Raw genomic sequence first — 15,244 nt, forward strand, 5'->3', positions numbered from 1 at the left:
GTGTAATACAGCTAAGACATAGAACATTGGTAGCAAAGAAGAGAGTCTCATATTGTTTTCCAGTACAGGAAGAGTCAAGAAACTTTACTTGTTATCTTTGCAAAAGAGCTTTTCTGAGCTCTCTGACCCAACTTGGGTGAAGACCGTGCTGCTATCTGAAGCACTTATAAGGCCCAGTGCACACCGAGCGGGTTTTGGAGCGATGCGCCGGCCGTATCCGCCTGGAAAAGTGCTTGGCTAATGTATTGCAATTGGATGGTGCACACCGGCGGTTTGAGGTTTTTGCCAAGCCGAAAACGCGCCTCCTGCTGCGCGTTTGCGGTTTGCTGAAAAAAACTCAAACCGCCGGTGTGCACCACACATTGAAATACAATAGCCAAGCGTTTTCACTGGCTGATGCGGCTGGTGGATCGCATACAAAATCCGCTTGGTGTGCACCCGGCCAAATATCTGCTCTCTGCTCCCAAAACTGCTAGCGTTTTGACGATCTGCTAGCGGTTTTGGTGTGCACTGGGCCTATGTGTTTACTGCCAGAAAGTTCAAAGGGTTATTAGCTCTGCTCTGTTTCATAGTTTTAAATACAGAGTTTGGTTTGTAAATTGCATATATGACAGAATAATACAATGTTATAAATAAAGCTATATAACTGAAAATAAAAATATGAGACTCTTCTTTGCTACTAATATTCTATTAGTTCTGTACTACACGTACAGTTCATTATATCATTTTCCGCTTCAGTGTCACTTTAAGTCCTTCCCCACCACTGTATCTTGTTTCTACACCCCTGTGGACTTCACTTCAGCACCACGGGCGTAGATACACGTACTGCGGTGTTTACAGCGAAGAGCGCCCCCCGCGGTTCCCCGCAGGCAAAGTAACCTGTGGTGGTAAAGTCGTTAAAGACAGTCTGAAGCCAAAATAATTTGCTTTTTTTATTGCTCACTTATGTTAAACAGTAAGATCAAATCTGATTTGCCTCAACAGCGCCGCAGAACGATGTATTTATCCCCATGAAATCCCCGGGGCAAAGTTCTCCCGGCACTTCTTGGAGGAGGCAGAGCTTTGCGCAGTAGCTCTGCCTCTGCTCCAGTCAATCTCCACCTCTCCCCGCCCCTCTAAGTCTTCTTTCACTGAGAAGGGAGGGGAAAGGTGGAGATCGGCAGAGATTGACTGTACTGGAGGCAGAGCTACAGCGCAAAGCTCTGCCTACCTCGGGCAGCAAAATTTTGCCCCAGGATTTGGGGGGGATAAATATCTTGTTCTGCCGCGGGGATGCGGCGAATCAGCTTTGATCTTACTGCTTAACACAAGTTGGCAATAAAAAAGTAAATTATTTTGGCTTCAGACTCTCTTTAATAGAATTATACCTCATTTTGCATTTCATATTTCACATCAGACTTCGTAATAATACCTGATGTGAAAAAGAATATCTGTGCTTGGCAAAAATGACATGTCATCTCTATAGAAAACATATCTATGGAATGAGACTCTACATTATGTGCCAGACAATCAAACTAGAATGTGTACACAATCCTTCCACCCACATCTGCCATATTAATCACTGTAATTTTTCCTGAGTTCTATTATTTTTATCTGCAAACCTCTTCATAGAAAGGCATTTATCTGCAGCTGATAGTTGAAGTCTTATTATATAAACATACAACTTAAACAAATCCATTTGTATGATTTTTCTTTTAAACTTTTTTTTCTATAAATGTTTAAATAACTCTGTATTTATTTGCCATTGCTGCTGAGGCATTCTAAACAGCTGCATACTCCTTACCATTTATATTTAAGTTTATAATATATGGTGAGATTATTCCTTATAAAGTGAAATATTTGTCTGAATGTAGATTTATTTTCATAATACTGAATTACTTTAATGATTAGGTTTCCCACATGGGAGCCGAGGGAAGAAGCAGCTTACAATTAGAAATAGGCTGTGGAGTTGGGTTGGAAGGTGGTAAGCGGAAGTGTAAGAGGGTGTGGAGGTAGGTGTTTGATCATACAGCTACTAAATGCTACTTACCTCCATAGGATGTAGTGAGCTGCTGGCGTACTCATAATGTAACTGCCTACACTTAGAATATGCAGGCGTTGTTATGTGCCTGTCACTGGGCTTATAAAGCTAATAATGCATCTGTCGTTGCTAATAAAAAAAATGCATTAAGAGACCTTATAGAAAATCTCAGTAAATGTATACAAAATGACATTAGGTAATTTGAACTGGTTTAACCGCTTCAGTATGCGGGGTGTTTATAAGGACGCAAGCAATTTATTAATTTAAGCACTAAAAGGGACTGAGAGAAATCCTTTTCAGTGCTTAAATAAATACATTTTTTTCCAGTTTTATTGGTTCTTGAACATGGCTCCCAAATGGTGTCATGTTCATTCGCTCCTATGCACTTTAATTGGCCCAGGGAACACGTTTCTGTTCCCCAATTACTGATCTGTAAGCACCCTCCGCTTATTTACAGGAGACGTACAGTATATACGTCTTGATTGATTTAAAGAGACTCAAACTGGACGCATATGTTTGAGTTAACTATTTTTTAAAGAAGAATTTTACTGAATGTAACTTAATGATTAAAATAGCTCATATATTACATCATGCATTACCCGGTAATATGTTATTTAGTAAATTTTTGCCCATTGTAAAATCTTTCCTCACCCAAACAAATATGGAATCACTTCTGCTGGATGATGTTCAGTCAGTTTTTTTACATCGTAGTAATTAGGGATGTGGAATCGGTACCAAAATCATCCGACTCCAACTCTTTACTTCATGAAACCACTCTGACTCCTTAGTTTTATACTTATTAGGGCTATGTATCTTGTACAAAAATCACTGACTCAGTCTCCTCATTTTATGAAATCTCCGACTCCAGGTACCCAAAATTGCTCCGACTCCACAGCCCTGGTAGTAATAACAGATATGACACAAAGCTATTTAATCTAACAGCTGAACATTCTGACTTTATAAAACATTGCTCAAAAGAATTACATTGTCATAATTAACTAGCTAAAGACTGCGTCAGGCCAAAGGGCGTGACCGTGGCGGTAGCCCCAGGACCGCCTAACGCCAATTAGCGTCAATTCCTGGGGCCGGCTACTGCTAGAGATTGCGCGCAGGCTGTGCACGCATTTCCTGTTGGTAGGCGGAGCAGAGCTCCGCCTTCAGTCTCCGAGCAGCGATTGCCGCTCTGGAGACTTTTTACTACGTACAGCACTGCGATCCACGGCAGCGCCTGGGGCACAAGAGAGCGATCAGCTCTCATAGGCATGAAGCCTATGACAGCCGATCGCTATGATTAGCTGGCTGGGGCTGGGAGGGTTTCGGAGGGAAAAAAAACAAAAAAAGTTTAAAAAAAATTACAATAAATATTAGCAAAAAAAAAAAAAACAACTGGGGGCGATCAGACCCCACCCCACCCCACCAATAGAGAGCACTAGTGTGCTGTGTTGTGCGGCCCTACAGCTCGGCCTTAAAGCTTCAGTGACCCATTTCACTAAAAATGGCCTGGTTTTTAGGGGGGTTTAGCACCGTGGTCCTCAAGAGGTTAATAACACTTTTTTTTTTTTCAGATCAAGTAGAGGAAATCCATAATTTTTACCTCAACATGGAGTAGGATCATGCTTATGACAGCCGACAACAGTGATTGGCTGGCGGGGGAGGGAGGGCAAGCCTAGAAGGAAAAGAAAATAGAGCAATTTATTTAAAAAATAAACAAAAGTAAATAAACATGTCGGCGCGGATCAGACCCCACCAACAGAAAGCTCTGTTGGTGGGCAGAAAAAAAGGGGGGGGGGAATTACTTGTTGTGGTTGTGGTTTACTGCAAAACGTGTTGTTGGTGGACCTTGAGGACAGGGTTGGGGAACTCTGCGTATAGTGCACAGTGTGGTGTACCTGTCTGGAGGAGTGCATCGGCAGTGACTCTCCTTAAATGGATAGCGCAATCCAAAGGTCTTGGCATTATTCGACATTGTAAACCTATAATTAGCATACATTTTCTTTAACCCTCCTGGCGGTATGAAAAATTCCGCCAGGAGGCAGCGTAGCAGTTTTTTTTTTGTTTTTTTTTTTCCTATATCATGTAGCGAGCCCATGATAGCCGCTGCTCAGCGGCATCCCCCCGCCCGCTTCGATCGCCTCCGGCGATAGGCGATCAGGAAATCCCGTTCAAAGAGCGGGATTTCCTGGAGGGCTTCCCCCGTCGCCATGGCGATGGGGCGGGATGACGTCACCGACGTGGTGACGTCATTGGGAGTCCCGATCCACCCCTCGGCGCTGCCTGGCACTGATTGGCCAGGCAGCGCACGGGGTCTGGGGGGGGGGGCGCGCCGCGCCGGATAGCGTCGATCGGGCGCGGGGCGGCGGCGATCGGTGTGCTGGCGCAGCTAGCAAAGTGCTGCATCCAGCAAAAGCAAGCTAGCAAAGTGCTGCGTCCAGCAAAAAAGAAATTACGAAAATCCGCCGAGCAGGGCCTGAGAAAACCTCCTGCGCGGCTTACCCCGAACTACGTTCGGGGTTACCGCCAGGAAGGTTAATGTAAGCATTGTCCATCATTGTCCAGTTCAGGAGTTCAGGAATAGGGCAAACACAGTACATGTTCAGTTCCATATTAAGAACCTAACTGCACATCATTTAGAACAACACAAAGGAAAGAACTTGAAACCAAAGCCAGAACAGGAGAGGACACTAAACCGCTATAATGACTTTGTGGCCTTCAGGTCTCAGTTTTAGCATGTTTCTCAGCTGGCTGTGGCACTTCTCCTAGTCTTGCCAAGCTAGTAATGTATTTTCCAGGATGAAGGCAGTAAACCACATCAATCAAACGTTCCCCCTTTACAAACTGACATCGAAGTTCAGCTCTGATTTTCGGGAGTGCTGTGCGTTTATATAAATAATCCTCGGCTGTTCATTTATCCCAGTGATTATTGATGCCCCTTTATTGATTTTGTAAAACCATATGCAACATATTCATTATCATTTTGAATTTAACAACAACATTATTGAGGGAACAATTAATTTTCCTGTAGCATCTTGACATTTACATATCTGTTTCCAGGAAAAGCGGCTCTGAATATTGTGCTCGTGGTTCTGGGATTTTGGAAGGAGAGAGATTACAATACATTACGGCCCAGCAGAACAGACCTGAATGTTGCTCTATCCTGCATTATTTGTTGGCACAATGTGTTCTGCCTTAGTGTTTATGGCTTGCTGTTAGCAAATTTGATCTTGCAGGAAATTGGTGCTGTTATAGTACACAGCTGCTGCGATAGCACATCTCCCAAACCTTCCAGCGTTATATGGCAGCATAATTCAGCAATGGAAACTTTACTCCAAATTCTCTTCACATATCCATCTATCTGCGGCTGAGCAAATGGATCAATGTACAGTGCTGAAAAGGTTCTATCACCTTCATTATTGTAGAAAACTATATGGAACTTTATATACTGCATCTGCAATACGAAATTTGCTGTACCTCATTTGTACATCAGCTTTCACGGAGAAATGAACTTTCAAATGAAAGATCACTTTTCCGCTGGCTCCTAAAATTGCGGAAGAAAGTTCAGTAGAAGCCACCAGCCTGGACCTGTGATTTAATCTTCTGATCCAGTACAACTTACATGCTTCTGCGTCAGACATACCATTGAAAGTTTGATGTAAACAGAGTCCTGTGGATTCCTGTTACATTTTCACAATAGTTGGAACTGTGTCTCATGTGGTCTATTTTCACAAACACTCCTGTCCCCTTTATTGTTATACATCATAGATGCCATAGCTATTGCAGATCTGATGAGTAAACAGATGATCCCAGTTACTGTCTGTAACTGATTTTTCTTCTGCATTAGGGCCGTTTCCACTTGTGAAGTGATGCGAGTGCGGCTACCTAGCCACATTGCATCACTTCGCTTGCAGTTGTGTCACTTCCGCATCGGATGACTGGAGGAGACGGGAAGCGGATGCGGCTGTGCAAGAATCTGCTGCATGATGCAGGTTCTCCGATCGCTCCACACCGCTCCACATAACCAGCATGCAATGGAAGCTGTTCCATTGCCGTGCATTGGCTACAGCACCGCATACATTGTAAACGGGCCCTTAAAGAGGAACTGTAACCAAGGATTGAACTTCATCCCAATCAGTAGATGATACCCCCTTCCCCATGAGAACTCTTTAGCTTTTCTCTAACAGATCATCAGGGGGTCTGTATGGCTGATATTTTAGTGAAACCCCTCCCCAGTGTGATGTCAGGACCTACGTCCTGACAGCTTCCTATCTCTGAGCCTTGTTGCATTGTGGGAAATAATGTTTTTTTCCAACTGCCTATTTACCTCTGTGCATATGTATATCTATTAAAAAAAAAAAAAACTTTTTAGCCTATCCCATTGTTAGGGGGTGTGGTTATAGATAATAGCAGTTAGTGCTGTCTAGTTTTTTTCATGTTTACCAGTGGTAAACATGATGACGTGCAGGCTGATTGTGGATCAAACAATATGAACAAATTACATGGTGAATATCAATCATTTCTTAATTAATTCTTTATTTTTTTTAACTCCTCAATTTGTAATGTATTGCTTAATTTTTTTCCTTTTTCGCTGAAGTCCCTTCTCTAATGATGACAAAGAAATGTGTTGCATTTGTAACCACCCATCTTTTGATCTATCTTAACTTATTGTATTTGAGACATTCTTACTTAACGTCCGCCTCACACCAATGGGCGTGAGCCGAGCGGCAGCCCCAGGACCGCCTAACGCAGATTGGCGTGCAGTCCTGGGGCATGTTTTGCTGGGGATCGCATGCGCCGATGCTCCGTCATCAGTCTCCCAGCGGCGTTCGCCGCCAGGAGACTGTTAGACGGCAAAACCTCTGTGTATTTGCTGTGTACAGCGCTGCGAGCCACGGCTGTGACACGGCTGTCCCCCTGAGAGTGTCAGGAGCGATCCGCTGTCATAGGCTGATACCTATCTTAGTCGATCGCTTTGACTGGCTGGCAGGGCGAGGGAGGGACAGGTAGAATAAATACAAAAATAAAAAAAACAATATTTATTAAAAAACCTATTAAATATTTGTATAAAAACAAACAAATATGCTGACAGGGATAAGAGTCCACCAACAGAAAGCTCTGTTGGTGGGCAGAAAAGGGGAGGGGGGTCACCTGTGTGCTGAGTTGTACAGCCCTGCAGCGAGGCCTTAAAGCTGCAGTGGCCTAATTTGTGAAAAATAGCCTGATCACTGGGGGGATGTAAGCCTACGGTCCTCAAGCGGTTAATTTAAAGAGCAATAGTATCTAACACCATTACATTCTAAAATGTCACTGCCCTCCAAATACAGCCACATGAAGTACATTCCCTTTGAAATTTGTGACTATTTCAGCATACTAATAAATGATTTTCACTAAAACAATATTGATAGGTAAGGTTTGTACAGCCATACCGCTTCTCATTACCATTTTATAAATCACTGTTTATAAATATACTTGCAAATTTCCCAACTTAGGTGCAGATAATTACAATTTATTTTGATAGGGGAACGTGGAACTTCTTGTTTAACGTCTTGTCTAATTTAGTTTGATGTATTTGTTGTTTTTGAGGGTATCTAGTATCACCATTCATAAATCAGAAGAACTCTCAGAAGATCATCTACAAACTGAGAGGATTTCAAATAACTGATGTTGGCCAGGCCTTCCTAGCAAGTTCAGCCCAACGTTGAACAGAAAGATGTGGGGTCCATATGCAATTAACTTTTTCTCCAGTTTTTTTTTCCTGGGTGGTATTTTCACAGCTTGTCAATAAAAATGCATTTTAGGCCACCAGCAATCAAGAAAATACTCAACACAATTTTGATAGTACTTTTTAACCTACTTTTTGGTACTTTTTCAATTTCAAAATGCTGAAAAGTTATCTAAAAGAGAAGATGAAAAATTATCTCCTAGGAGAAAACACAGGAGAAAAAGTCAATTGCATATGGGCCCATAAGTCCATCAAATGACATATAGGAAGCTCTGATGTCAAAATGATGACATCAATAGAAGCGAGAAAAGAGCTGAACGGTACATCTGGAAGAATGTTCTCCGGGCAGCTAAGTCAACAAACTTTATATGACCAGATTTTTGGGTTAACAGTCAAAGACAGCAATTCACCATGTGAACTGTGAAGCATGGTTGTGAAAATGTAATGATTTGAGGCTGTTTTGCTGCACCAGGGCTTGGTGGCTCACCATAGAATCCACTAGAGGGTGATTTGACAAAAATGGGATTCCATCTGTCTGAGGACCAAAGCTGAACTCGCAATGAATTTAATTGAAGTGCCGCAGAGGCAGTTTGAAACAGGCTGTACATGTAATGGGAGCATGTGACAGACTTAAAGAGGTCTGGAAAAGCCATGGGGAATGTTATGCCACATAGAACACCTCTGGGGCATTACCGGTATGTCTCAATATATCCAACGCTGCCAGGTTGCAACTATTTTGTCATGCCCCGTCATTCATCTTCACCCTGCACCAGTATTTCCCTGCGCCGTTTTTATATGTAAGCCAAAAACCAGGAACAATGCAAGACAGAAAACAAATGGTATAACGGATGAAACCTGGACCCATCACACAAATGAGTCTCACTAAAAGACTTCATTTGTACTGCAATATTTTCTCTATGTATGTAATTTGTCTTTCATCTTTGCTCCAAGTATTAACTGGTAAAAAAAAAAAGTTATCAATACAAAATGTATGTACTAAACCTGATGGATAAATAAACACAAAGAACTTCTGTTTAATTAAAGTGGGCCTCAACTCTTGAACAGGACAAAAGGAAAAAAAAAAGAGAAATGCACCCTGTATGTATTTAGAGAGTTTAGCCCGTCTTCTTCCCCCTCATCTGTGACTAACCACTGTAATTTGATCTCTCATCTGTGTCAGTTCAGGAATCTCCTCTGGCATGGCAGAACAGCTAATTTGTAAACACAGGATGTTAACAATATGTCAGCTTCCATGAAAGCAGGAAGTAGACACACTGCAGATTTATTGCAGGAATTATATCAGCTGTAACAAAGAAATGTTTTTCTTGAAAGGTTATTATGCTGATGCGTACCTTTTAGAACAGAGAGGTAGTTCTGGGTGCAGGTCCACTTGCAAAAAAAAAAAAGTAAAATGCATGTGCAAGAGGGAAGAGGTGTAAAATCTCTGACTGACGTTTAGAAAGAAACATTATATTCCTCAAATATATCATGAATGAATTATTTATCCTTTGATAGCTATAGCTAACGTTATGCAAAAAAACACACTCTGATATTAGAATGCTGCGCAAGAACTCATCTGTGCATTTGAAAACACCGATCAGCACCATGTCACCTAAAGCAGGGCTTTTCAACCTTCTCAGAAATTGTACCACTTTTATCCCATGGAAATTTTCAATTACCATCCGGTTATTTCGCAAGATGTCAAAAACTCAATAAGTGAAAAAAATGATAAAGTGTGCACACTTATTATTTATTGTACTGTATTTATAAAGCATATACATATTACATATAAACATTTATAAAGCATATACATATTACATATTATGCAGCGCTGCCCCAGTATAGATACACAATTGTCCCCAGTATAGGTAGTATGCTGCCCCCAGATTAGTTAGTATGCTGACCCCAGTATAGGTAGTATGCTGCCCCCAGTATAAGTAGAAAATTCCCCCAGTATAGGTAGAGTGCTGCCCCCAGTATAGATAGTATTATGCCCCATTATAGGTAAAATGCTGCCCCCAGTACAGGTAGAATGCTGCCCCCAGTATAGGTAGTATGTTGCCTCCAGTATAGGTAGAATGCTGCCCCCAGTATAGGTAGTATGTTGTCCCCATATAGGTAGTATGTTGCTCCATTATAGGTAGAATGCTGCCGCCAGTATAGGTAGTATGCTGCCCCAGTATAGGTAGAATGCTGCCCCCAGTATAGGTAGTATGTTGCCCCCAGTATAGGTAGTATTATGCCCCATTATAGGTAGAATGCTGCCCCCAGTATAGGTAGTATGTTGTCCCCATATAGGTAGTATGTTGCTCCATTATAGGTAGAATGCTTCCGCCAGTATAGGTAGTATGCTGCCCCAGTATAGGTAGTATGTTGCTCCATTATAGGTAGAATGCTGCCGCCAGTATAGGTAGTATGCTGCCCCAGTATACGTAGTATGCTGCCCCCTGTATAGGTAGTATGTTGTCCCCATATAGGTAGTATGTTGCTCCATTATAGGTAGAATGCTGCCCCAGTATAGGTAGAATGCTGCCCCCAGTATAGGTAGTATGTTGTCCCCATATAGGTAGTATGTTGCTCCATTATAGGTAGAATGCTGTCGCCAGTATAGGTAGTATGCTGCCCCAGTATAGGTAGAATGCTGCCGCCAGTATAGGTAGTATGCTGTCACCAGTAAAGGTAGAATGCTGCCCCCAGTATAGGTGGTAGTATTCTGCCCCCAGTATAGGTAGTATGCTTCCCTATTATAGGTAGAAAATTGCCCACAGTATAGGTAGCTCACCAGGCCCTTTAGACCTCCAGATTGGAGCGGCAACAATCAGACCTTCAAATCAGCACGGGACCCAAGCAGCACCCAGCAGCCGCGCAAATTAAAACCCTGACAAAATGTTCAACAAAAGTGTGTTTTCCTACTTTTTATAACCCATACAATTATCATATTTGCTTTTGTGCACAAGTATTATTCATTTAGATATTATAACTTCCCAAAGTTCAGTTAATTTACTTTAAAAGCTGCTGGTGCATTTTATTTATAACTGTTGTCACACTTTAAAATGCAGGACGTGAAGAGTGACTTCCGCATCTGAAGTGCGCTCGGATCCTGTGCTGATCTGCAGGTCTGACAGGGAGGGAGGGTGGTCATTCTGTGGAGAGTGGTGCCATGGCAATGGGCGCCGTCACAAGTGTTAGTTAGAGAAGGGAGAATGATCCACCCGGCGTGTACCACCTGGCCAGCTGCAAAGCACCACCGGTGGTACGCGTACCACGGGATGAAAAGCCCTGACCTAAAGGATAACTGTTTCTGATAAGTAATAGTGACCCTGATATACAAGACCCATCATAGGAGTTATCTTACAATATCTGTACAATAGTTTTTATTTTCTGCAGTGTACCAAAAAAGTCTATAAATAGGTGAGAATAAAGGAGCCCATACACTGGTCGATTTCAGCCATTGATCGATTATGTAGAATCGATCGATTTGTGGCCAATTTCGATCGATTTGATCTATCTAACAGGATGGAAAATCTAGGTCGATCTGCTGCCAGCAGATTGCCCATACAGTTGCATTGGATCTAATGGTCCAATAATGCATTTTGATCGATTTCCAATAGATTTTATTCTGAAATCTATTGGAAATCTGTTCCTAGTGTGTGGCACACATCAGATAGATTCCACCTGACAGGCATCTGACAGAAATCTATCTGATGGTCGAATCTGCTGCAAATCTATAAGTGTATGGCCACCTTAAGATAAAAGAGTTGAAAAGTTGATGCACAGAGCTTAGTGTCTAATGAACTACCTCACCTGGGAATTGCTGCACTAAGGGCTTGTTCACACTACAAGATCTTTTCTAAGGCCCCATTCACACAAAAGCGTTTTGCCGGCAATTTCGGCAAAACGCTCAACCGCTAGCTCTTTTTAAAGTGCTAGTGCAATGAAACCCTATTGGCCCGTTCTTACGCAGGCGATTTGCATTAATCGCCGGTGATTAACGCAAATCGCCAAACGCAAAAGCGTAGCCTGCTAAATGCGATCATGGAAAAATCGCCACAATGTCCAGTGATTTTTCCGTTTTAAATTGCAGAAAAATCACTCCCGCTTTTAACCACTTCGGGATGGGCCGCCTAACCCCCCTTAAGGACCAGGGCATTTTGCGGTGGAGGGGGGTGCGCGCGTTTGGGGGGGGTCGGGCGGCCGGATCCTGTCTGTGGTGTGCTGGGCTGTGTGTCCCCCATGGAGGCAGGTGTCCCCCCTGTAGCTGGAAGCCATCATTCACCTTCCAGGCTCCAGTGATGAGTCGCAGTAGCCACCTCTTCTCCAGCCGGCATCTCCGCTCCAAATGACGCTCAGGTCGCGGCTTGATGACGTCATCAAGTCGGGACCCGACGCTGACGTCAGACGGAGCAGAGATGCCGGCCAGAGCGGAGGGGGCGCCGATCGTCGCTGGAACAGCAGGGAGGTGATTGGATCCTCCTCTTTTCCCCCCTGCCGCCGTCGCTGTCAAAGTGATCACTACGATCCGACGGCGATCGCAGTGAACACGTGATCAGCAGCCATACACGATGGCTGCTGATCACTGAGAGGAGAGGCCAGCTGTCATATGACAGCTTAATCTCCCCTCTCGGGAGCGCACGATCGCGTCGGGAGCGGTTCTTTAGCACGGACGTTGAATCAACGTCAGGTCAGAACGTTACCACCACCACCTGCCGGACTTTGATTCAACCTACGGCGGTCCCCAATAGGTTAAGTGTGAATGGGGCCTAACTACTTTGTGATTTTAAAAGCTCTTGCTAATGTTATCCTAATTCCTATGTGTGTGTTCTCACTGGAGCGATGTGATTTTGTAAAAATCCCCCATAGCATTGCATTAGCAAGAGCTTTTCAAATCACTAGCGCTTAAAAGCTCTTGTAGTGTGAATTAGCCCTTAACCCCCCTGGCTGTGCTTTTCTGTCTGGAATTATGAGTCAAAAGCGGTACATTTTTTTATAGAATTTTTGGCCTCCAATTCTTAAGTCATAATTTACCAAAATATGACAGAATAAAAGCCTGGTAGACGTTCTGCATATAAATAAAAGACTAGAACACACATTTTGTGAATTAATTAAATTTATGAAGACCCTTAAAAATGTTGAAACTGTACAAATAAGAGAGTAGTCAAAATCAGGGCAGAGGTCGGTGCAGGCGGCAGGCAGAAAGTAGTCAAAATCAGGGCAAAAATCAGTAACAGTATGGCAGAAGCACTTAGGTCAGAAGCAGTTGGGAACCAAATGGCTATATTGTTACTATCCTGTGCTTTCAAATAAGCTTTTCTGCCATCTCTGCCATGGCAGTCAGGTGACACAGGGGAGAGATCAAATTACAACGTATGATTAGAGACAAATGAGGCTAAACTCTCTCTATATACACACATGTACATACGTACATACACGTATGTACATGTATGAACATGCATGTATGTACATGTATGTATGCATGTACATGCATATGCATACATGTACCTACATGTGTGTGCATATATATATATATGCAGACACAGAGGGCGCTCTTTTCTTTACAATAGTTTTGGACCTGAACATCATCAGGTCCACTGTAAAAATTAGCTCCGCCCCACCGCGTGACGCCACGACGCCCCCGCCGCGCTCTGATTGGCCGCCGGGTCCCCGGAAGAATAGAGGGGACTTGGGGATCCCAGCGGCCGAAAAAATTGAAAAAGAGGTTAGAGGGGAGAAACCTGGGTCCCGCTGGCAGCGCTAATCGCGACCCAGGTAAACACAGCAGGAGCCAGATTCTTCACAGCCTGACCTGAGCACGGGCTTACCACTGCGCACATACAAATCACAGCCCGTGCTCAGGTCGGGCTTACCGCCAGGGAGGCTACAAAGTTTAATAATGCCAATTTTATAGGACATATTTTTATGCTGGGGACATGTGATGCAATTTCCCGTCTGACCGATGGGTAATCTGACTGGTATTTGCTTAGTGTGTACGTGTCCAAACGGCTCCTGAATTATTAAAGGGATTAATTTTCCAATGATAACTTTGCAAAATCGATCCCTTTATTGATCAGAAACAGGTCAGAAATAATCGTCCGATTTCCGTCAATCGGAACAGAAGTTGCATCATGTGTTCCCAGCATTAGGTATTGGCTGGTTTCTTTTTTTTTTTACCTTGTGTTATATGTTAATTTCATGCCTAATTTTGCATATGGATCAACACACTTGTATAAATTATATTGTTCGGTATTACAAAATAATCCTGTACATCTTTTTTAGCTCCTGACATCGTTTTTTGTGTGTATAATTTTAAGAGGAACTGTAGCCAACGATTGAACTTCATCCTAAACAATAGCTGATTCCCCCCTTTCCATGAGAAATCGTTACCTTTTCTCAAACAGATCCTCAGGGGGCTCTGTATGGCTGATATTGTGGTGAAACGCCTCCCACAGTGTGATGTCTTGGTGATGGAATAAAATAAATTAGAAAAAAAAACACTACAGACCCCTTTCAGAATCCGGTCTCCCCCCAAAAACATGCTAAAAACATACATTGGATCTGCTGTGACCATGCACATTGTCAATCTGGCATAGTGTGGTCCTAGCTAGTCTTTTTACAAGCAAAAGCCATGAAGATACTTTTACAGTGGTTTTTTATCACACAGCTTGTATTTTAATTACTGCAATATGAAATAGATGCAAGAAGCTTGAGGTCAAAAAAGAGCATTCCCAGTGTGAAGCGAGACTAATTCATCAGTAAATACCTGCGAGCTAGGATCGTGTCTTCCCAATTAGTGCGTAACTGTGTTTTTCTACATTTCCTAGGGATAGCGAAACTCACATAAAAGGGACTCTCCGATACATACATATACAATGTCTGATTGCGACAAGTCTAAAAATATATCATGCAGATTTACTGTATCCTAGTGTGGAATTGGCTTTCATGCACGTCTTCTTTGCCCAGGGGTGGGTTAGCTTGTGAGTTTTCATTCCTTGGTGTATACTGCTATTCTTGTTATAGCCTATCTCACCATCACATCTGACAGAGAATGAAAGAGGAATTCTGGAAGTGGATGCAGTTGGATGAGAAAAAAAATACTATAAGGGCTCAATTTCCCTAATTGCTTTTTGTTGGATAATACAGTGTAGCAAAAGCTGAAGACACAAAAGTATAACCAGTTACTTTTAAGGGTGCTTATTGCAGTGCATTTGGGTAAATAAAACACATTGGCCTCAATTCTGGTAGGGTTATCAAACAAATTACCTCATGTAAGGTTATTTACCTCATGAGGGAATGACATTTAGCAATTCTGGTAGGTGTTAGTCATGTTTTACCTCATGAGGTAAATTATGAGGTAATTCATGAGGTAATTTACCAAAAATAGCTATTCTCATGGAAATTAGGGAGCATATTAGCACATAATTTACCGATCAGTTGAAGACCTGCCTCTACCTGGAGGTAAAGTCAATTTGTATGCATTTTGCCATTTTTAGTGGAGTTCCTTTTGCAGTTTT

The 15,244-nt window shown here is 42.7% G+C and overlaps 1 protein-coding gene and 1 long non-coding RNA gene across 3 annotated transcripts in view; one reads left to right on the forward strand and one right to left on the reverse strand.

The window, feature by feature from the left end:
* TBC1D19 (TBC1 domain family member 19) overlaps positions 1-15,244 on the forward strand; it is a 193,265-nt gene that overhangs the window by 131,822 nt on the left and 46,199 nt on the right. The gene's annotated exons all lie outside the window — the stretch shown is intronic.
* The window catches only part of LOC137564463 (uncharacterized), a 71,085-nt gene that overhangs the window by 46,266 nt on the left and 9,575 nt on the right, over positions 1-15,244 (reverse strand). Inside the window, exon 3 of one of the 2 annotated variants that reach the window (XR_011030607.1) lies at positions 3,615-3,686. This is a non-coding gene — a long non-coding RNA (uncharacterized lncRNA). Of the gene's footprint in view, positions 1-3,614; positions 3,687-14,430; positions 14,793-15,244 lie in introns of those variants that run through there. The other variant, XR_011030608.1, reaches the window with a different exon arrangement.

The sequence above is a fragment of the Hyperolius riggenbachi genome, chromosome 1, assembly GCF_040937935.1.
Source record: "Hyperolius riggenbachi isolate aHypRig1 chromosome 1, aHypRig1.pri, whole genome shotgun sequence".
NCBI classification, from domain to species: Eukaryota; Metazoa; Chordata; class Amphibia; order Anura; family Hyperoliidae; genus Hyperolius; species Hyperolius riggenbachi.